General features: G+C 32.6%; 1 long non-coding RNA gene across 2 annotated transcripts; it reads left to right on the forward strand.

Annotated features, from left to right (window-relative positions):
* The first annotated feature begins 3975 nt into the window (after nt 1-3975).
* Nucleotides 3976-6782, forward strand: LOC139893727 (uncharacterized). Of its 2 annotated transcripts, none has more exons than XR_011774680.1 (6): nt 3976-4199; nt 4460-4479; nt 4765-4821; nt 5208-5440; nt 5554-5629; nt 6494-6782. It is a non-coding gene; the product is annotated as an uncharacterized lncRNA (long non-coding RNA). The 2 variants fall into 2 exon arrangements; XR_011774681.1 differs by having other exon boundaries at nt 6516-6782.
* The last annotated feature ends 646 nt before the right edge of the window (nt 6783-7428 follow it).

Genomic DNA, 7428 nt, shown 5'->3' on the forward strand with positions numbered 1-7428 from the left:
ATGCAACATTAAATGAAAATTTCTCATCAAGATTTTTCATTTCATTTCGGTTCCATAATATTTTTGAATATGCATAATTGATTGCAATTTCTGTATTGACATCATCAATCTCCTCTGCAGTAGGAGTACTGATTTGTGGTTCTTCTTGAACACTTTCTTTTACTTCATTATCAGCTGATTTTCTTTTTCGAGGATTTTTATCCTTTGAACCGATTGGTCTTCCACGTTTCTGACGTGGCAAAGATTCATGAGTGACGTTATTGCCAGCTTTTGGAATTTCAATTCGAGCTGGAGTATTTACTGCTGGTATATATGATTTTGTCACCGTTTTTGTATCTGTAAATGCATCAGGCAATTGATTTGCAAGTTCTTGTATATGCATTATCTTTTGAACTTCTGTCTCGCATTCTTTTGTGCGAGGATCAAGATACTTTAATTGAGGTTCACACCATGAAACATCATTTTCTTTATTTTTCATTTCTCCCCCTAATCTAGGGAACAATGTTTCATTAAAATGACAATCAGCAAAACGTGCTGTAAAAACGTCACCTGTCATAGGTTCAATATACCTTAATATTGAAGATGTTTCATATCCAACATATATTCCCAACCTCCTTTGAGGACCCATTTTTGTACGTTGTGGTGTCGCAATTGGAACATACACTGCACAACCAAATGTTCTAAGATGGGAAATATTTGGCTCTTGACCAAAAGCAAGTTGTAGGGGGGAATATTTATGACTTGCACTTGGTCTGATGCGAATCAATGCAGCAGCATGTAAAATTGCATGACCCCATATAGATACAGGGAGTTTTGTTCTCATTATCAATGGTCTAGCGATTAACTGTAAACGTTTAATCAATGACTCGGCTAAACCATTTTGTGTATGCACATGAGCAACAGAATGTTCAACAACAATTCCTATAGACATGCAATAGTCATTAAATGCTTGAGATGTAAATTCACCAGCATTATCAAGTCTCACCCTTTTAATGGTGTAATCAGGAAAATGAGCTCTCAATTTAATAATTTGGGCAAGAAATTTTGCAAATGCCACATTACGGCTTGATAACAGACAAACATGAGACCATCTGCTAGATGCGTCTATTAGAACCATGAAATATCTAAATGGTCCACATGGTGGATGAATTGGTCCACATATATCACCTTGAATTCTTTCAAGAAACATTGGTGATTCTTTCTCAACCTTAAGTGGTGAGGGTCTAGTTATCAATTTTCCAAGAGAGCAAGATGTACATGGAACCATTGTATCATGATGGATTTTTCTATCCTTTAGTGGATGTCCATGAGTACATTCAATAATCCTTTTCATCATTGTTGATCCTGGATGGCCTAATCTGTTATGCCATAAACTGAATACACCAGGATCAATATATTTTTCGTTAACTACCATATGTATTTCTGGTACATTTATATGTGTATAATGTAATCCAGAACTAAGTCTTGGCAGTTTTTCAACCACATGACTCTTGTCAGTGATACTTAAATATTTCTCATTTTCTGTTGTCACTGACTGATAATCATACCCGTTAAGGTATATGTCGGAGAAACTCAATAAATTTCTGCTTGACTTGGGAGAAAATAAGGCATCATTTATTAAAAATTTTGTACCATTTGGTAGTATGAAATTTGCCTTTCCTATCCCTTTTATCAAGTTAGCAGGTCCTGATATTGTATGTATAGTTCCTTCCGTTGGTTTTAGATCAATAAAATATTTCTCAGATTTAAGTATAGTGTGTGTAGTTCCACTGTCTGCTATACAGAGATCTCCACCACTTGATTGATGTTGTATTCCAGCAAAATTCATATTGAACTTCATATATAAGAAATAAATAGTGAGTACATTAATATTACACAATATTTTAAACGCAAATAGATAGTACTGAAACATTTAGCAAACATAATGACAAAGACAGACGATATTAAATCGTTTATTTTTCAAAAAACACACAACTTAAACATTCAAGAAATCTTCATATAAATCAGATGGTTTCTCAGTGACTGTTGGATCAATATTATCCACAAAATTTACTTCCTTTTCTTTACCTTTCAGCGAATCCTGATACATCTTAACAAGATGTTTAGATGTTCGGCAAGTATTAGCCCAGTGGCCCATTCTACCACATCTGTAGCAAGATTCTTCAGAATTTTTAGAAGAATTTTCTTCAACATCTTGTTTAATGGGCTTGTTTTGTGGTTGATATTTATATTTTCGTGGATTACTATTTCTTTGACCACCACGGCCACGACCACGACCACGTCCACGCCCATTACCATTACCATAAGGATGGTTTCTACCATAGTTATGGCTTTTGGCATGATGATGGTGATGGTTATTATAACCACGACCTTGCCCGCGTCCTTGTCCCTGTTTATAATTATTTGCAGTATTTGCTTCAGGGATTGCAAGTGTACCAGTAGGACGGGATTGCTGATTTTTCATTAATAGCTCATCATTTTGCTCTGCAACTAAGAGATATGAATTAAGTTCAGGATATGTTTTGAACTTTAGCATTCTCAAATTTCTTTGCACTGTGATGTTTGCAGCATTCATTGTGGAGAAAGTTTTCTCCATCATGTCTGCATCACTAATTTCATGTCCACAGAATTTAAGTTGTGAACATGTATTATACAGAGCTGAGCTGTATTCATTTACTTTCTTAAAGTCTTGGAACCTTAATGTTCTCCATTGTTCCATTGCAGCTGGAAGTAAAATTTCTCTTTGATTATTGAATCTGCTTTTGAGACCTTCCCATAAAACATGGGGATCTTCTACAGTCACATAATTATTTTGTAAGCATTCATCAATATGTTGATGAATAAAGCAACATGCCGTAGCTTGTTCTTTTTCAGAACAAGTGTTGTTTTCATTTATGGTTTCAAGAATGCCCATTGATTTAAGATGCATTTTTACTTTTATAACCCATGGCATGTAGTTGTTTCCAGTTGATTCTAAAGGAGTAAATTTAAGCTTTTCCAGATTCGACATTTTCTATTATCAAAAATTAAAACAAACATCATGATAAATTAGAGTCAATTTATATTCATAAGTATATAAACATTAAACATAAATTTAATATAACATAAATGATAAGTAGGTGACAGTGTCGACCATGTGTAAGTAATCATAAATAAATGTTATATAACAAAAATATAAATATTAGTAAACATAAATGAAAATTTGGCGACAGTGTCGACCATATATTTTTTCAGGTGGTATAACCGACCTATATCATTCTGGTGGTATAACCGACCATATATCATTTTGGTGGTATAACCGACCATATATCATTTTGGTGGTATAACCGACCATATATCATTTTGGTGGCAGAGCCAACCATATTTAGTATTAAGATTATCGTGCTGATAACGTGTTATAATTCAGTAGGCTTATAACTACCTTTAGTGGTTTGATTCTTGATGTTATAATTCAGTAGGCTTATAACTACCTTTAGTGGTTTGATTCTTGATTTAGAATACTAATAATGAAGTGTAAGAACAAAGATGATAATGGAGAGAAAGAAAGAAACACTTTGTAAGTGTGAGAAATGGTGCAAGTTTAATGCTTGCATTCATGAGTATTTATAGCCTAAAATCTCAATATAAAAATACATACTTTGTGTACCAAAATTGACTATATGTATACACCAAAATTGACTATCCATATCTATATTATTATTATTATTATAACAAATACTTAATTTTATTCGCTGATTTATCAAACACAAACGGACAACACTAGTCTTTCTTATCTATAATTAGAAAACTTTTATGGCATCATTAGATTATAAAAATTCGTACATGTCAAAATCTCAACCCTCGGATGTGTTTCTTTAATTTAATCTTATCCATTTAAATACCAAATCACGTCATTTAGATTTTTAATCGACAGTTACGTAACATAATTACCCTCTTACCCAAAACGGTTTCAGAAATAAAAAAACCTCTCCCTACATACGTTTCTCTGTATCTTTCACCTTCTATTCCATGATTCAAAACCCTAAAACTTCCATTCAAAAAAGTGCCTCAACTCCTTCGATTATTTAATTATTTCATCATATCTTCTATTTTTTTAATTCAGGAAAAGGGACGGTGAATTCATGATTCTGAATTAGGGACGGTGAAGTCGTGATTCTGAATTAGAGACGGTGAAGTCGAATAGCTTCATTATGAATTAGGTAACTATTTTTATGAATTAGGGTTTTAAATGAATTTTTTTTAATAGCTTCAAGGTAAGTATTCTTATGAATTATTGTTTTATTGGGGTTTTTTTTTAATTAAATCTTCATATCTTTTATTTTTAAACTTTGGATTTCATCTATTCAAATACGATTTACTTTTGTCTCTTTCAATTTTGATTTTGGTTATGCCTAATTATTCTATTTTGGATTTGAATATGTTTTGTTTCTAATTTCTCTTTTATTTTTCGTATTGGCAGATCTATGGCAGAACACAATGGTAATTCCATTAAGTTTTGATTAGGGATTTTAGTTTATTTACTTACTTTTTATTCATTTATATCCGATTTTTTCAAATAACCAGGTGAAGACTACTCCAATTGTGACGGTCAATCAGTTTCTTTAAAAGATATGAAAAATAATCATCCTTTGTGGGGAATTTTATTTGTCGTTTTTTTTGGATTTAAACATTTAGGGTTTGGTATAATTGATGATGATTTGGGGTTGTGTGTTTATAAGAGTTGGTTTTTATCGTATTAACAAAGTTTATTTCAATTGCTCATAGGATCTGAATAAGAATCAGGTGTTTAACGAAGGCATGGCTCAAACTGATGGCTTACGTGTAAGATTATTTCTTACTACCTACTTGTAATTATGTTTTTTTTAAAGGTTATATTATTGATCACCAAGAAGGGCATACAAAACAATCAGTCTGTAACAGACTAAGGGTCTGTTCCAGAGTGTAATTTTGGAGAGAAGGGAGATGAAAGGGAAAGAAGTTAAATGAAATTGATGTTCCAGAGTTAAGTTTGAGAGAGAAAGGAAATGAAAGGGAAGGAGAATTCAGTGTATTTTTCCCATCATCTCTTCCTTCCAAATTGAAAGGATTCACAATCCTTCCCCTTCATCTCATTTCATTTCTTCTACACAAAATCTCTGGAACAGACCGTAAAGTAGACTAAAGCACACCAGACTTTTCAAAATATTTATCCCCTCATTATATTACAGCCCAAATGATACGACACCAGAAAAAACAGAAAGATTACTCAGCTTTGTCTTCAACAACAACTAGCTTTCTGGGATTTGTTTTCCAGACTTCTAAGGGAATCGACCATCTCTTTTTGCGGTTCAATATCCATAGGTGTGACATCAGAATTGATGATGATAAGGCGTCCTCTATCAGAATGGTAGCACGCCGATCCACCAAAAGATAAACCAATTTATTCCTCCATTTCCTACTTGTAATTATGTGACTTATCATTTTAAAACTGCATGACATTTTCTTTTTTTACATTGTATGAAACCGAGAACACATCTAGAAAGCAAAATCTCTCTTTTTTTATTTTTGTTTCAGGCACGAACCGACTGGACATTTTTAGGTAACTTAAACGGATGTTGGATCAAATGAGGATAACAGAGCTCTAGAACTGGTAATACCTTATTTCTTTGCTTAGAGTTTAAACCACGAAGTTATAACTACTGTATTGGTTAAGAGTTTAAAATTTTGTTAGATATATTGTACATTTACCTAAATTGCGTGAGGTAAAATATAGAAAATCATTTATGTTCTCAAAAATGGCCTACAAACTACATTGTATAAATAGGTGCGATCGATTGACCTTAGTATTGAATAACAGTAAAGGATGTTGTTTGCAATAAAACTATACTTATTTTAATGACTTCTAAGTTGTCATACATTTTTGAGAAAGTCTACATCTACCTAATTAGATCATTTTCGAACGTTGGAGTGAGAAACACACTTAACCCAATTAACACTATTCATGGTTAAATGGGTCAAAGTTTCACATTTTAGGAAGACTACTTACTATTATATTGAAGTAGTAATGATACTCTGAGTATTAAGAGTATTATAAATTATACAGTTTATTACTGATATTTTAGAACATGCACTCTTTTGGCATTCAAGCAAGTTTATGTGTTTGGTATGTCTTTTTTAAGAAAGTCAATCATGATCTATAAGAAATCATCTGTGACCTGCCCATTTCAAAAAGTAATGGGAACCCCAAGTCCTTTTAACATACTGAGATGACTGTCAACTTTGAACACCAAGTTAAACATAATAATAATAAAAAGAATTAAAAAAATTGAAGTTATTTAAAACTACGCTTATAAATGTATGGAGTCACTGAGTACGATTGTAATGTTTTAATAAAGATTCATATTGGTTTTTGTTTTAACTATATGAAGTTGAAATAAGCAAACTTACTTAGTTAGATCGTGTGTTCATTAAATGACGAACCTTTATCATTGTTTTGTATGTATACTTTGATGAGGAATGGTTCATGTTGCTTATAGCAATGCTTGTGGCACAAAGTCTGGTAAGAAGGTTGTTGGAGAGGATGGTGAATCAAATTGGGAATGTAACACGTGTTACTGTTACTGATCAAAGGATGTTTACCCAAAGTCTGGTCAGCTATTTAAAAATGGTTTGATACTTACGTTTGTTCTTAACATAGGTTGAAGACCACTTTTCATTAGGAATATGTTTGATGTTATGTTACATAAGCCTTTTTTTTTTTTTTTTTTGCTTCACATCGCGGACTAATTTGATGGCATGTTACATTAGCCTATAGTGTTATATCTTCCGTTCAGCACTCTAAATGTGGATCATTGTTACTCAGCATACAAGCGGGCAACGTAACAGGGGATCAGTCAGCACTAGACTGTGGGAGGAAAATTGGCGTAAAAGTTTAATCATGAGCATGAAGATAACAACCTACAAGTAACGCCTAACAACAAGGTTCTTATTTATGTCGTCTTATTATTAGTATACACATTGAGTTGAATTACGAACTTTATATTTACACTACCACTTGACTTGTAAATTGTTTTATAAAAGGTTTCATTGATCAAATGGCTGATGATGTGTCAACGACATATATGTTTTCTTTGAAACGTAAAGTGAGACCCCACTCAACTTGGAGAACTTGGGTGGTTCACATCAACTTTGAAGACTATATAAGGTGTTGCTGCTTTAAAGATCCCAAGAATTGAGGACGTTTAATGCCAACATACGATAATATGTCATGCGTTTTCATTTATTTGCTCTCTTTTAATATTCAAATATTAGACTATATAGATTGTTTTTGAAACTACTATGATGTAGTAATAGACAATAAGGTTATCGACGGATTTTGCTTTGTGGATGCTAATTCTCGTAACACTCATTTATACCAAAGTTTTATTGTAAAATCCCGCGAAATCGCGG

Source organism: Rutidosis leptorrhynchoides, chromosome 2 (assembly GCF_046630445.1).
Source record: "Rutidosis leptorrhynchoides isolate AG116_Rl617_1_P2 chromosome 2, CSIRO_AGI_Rlap_v1, whole genome shotgun sequence".
NCBI lineage: Eukaryota > Viridiplantae > Streptophyta > Magnoliopsida > Asterales > Asteraceae > Rutidosis > Rutidosis leptorrhynchoides.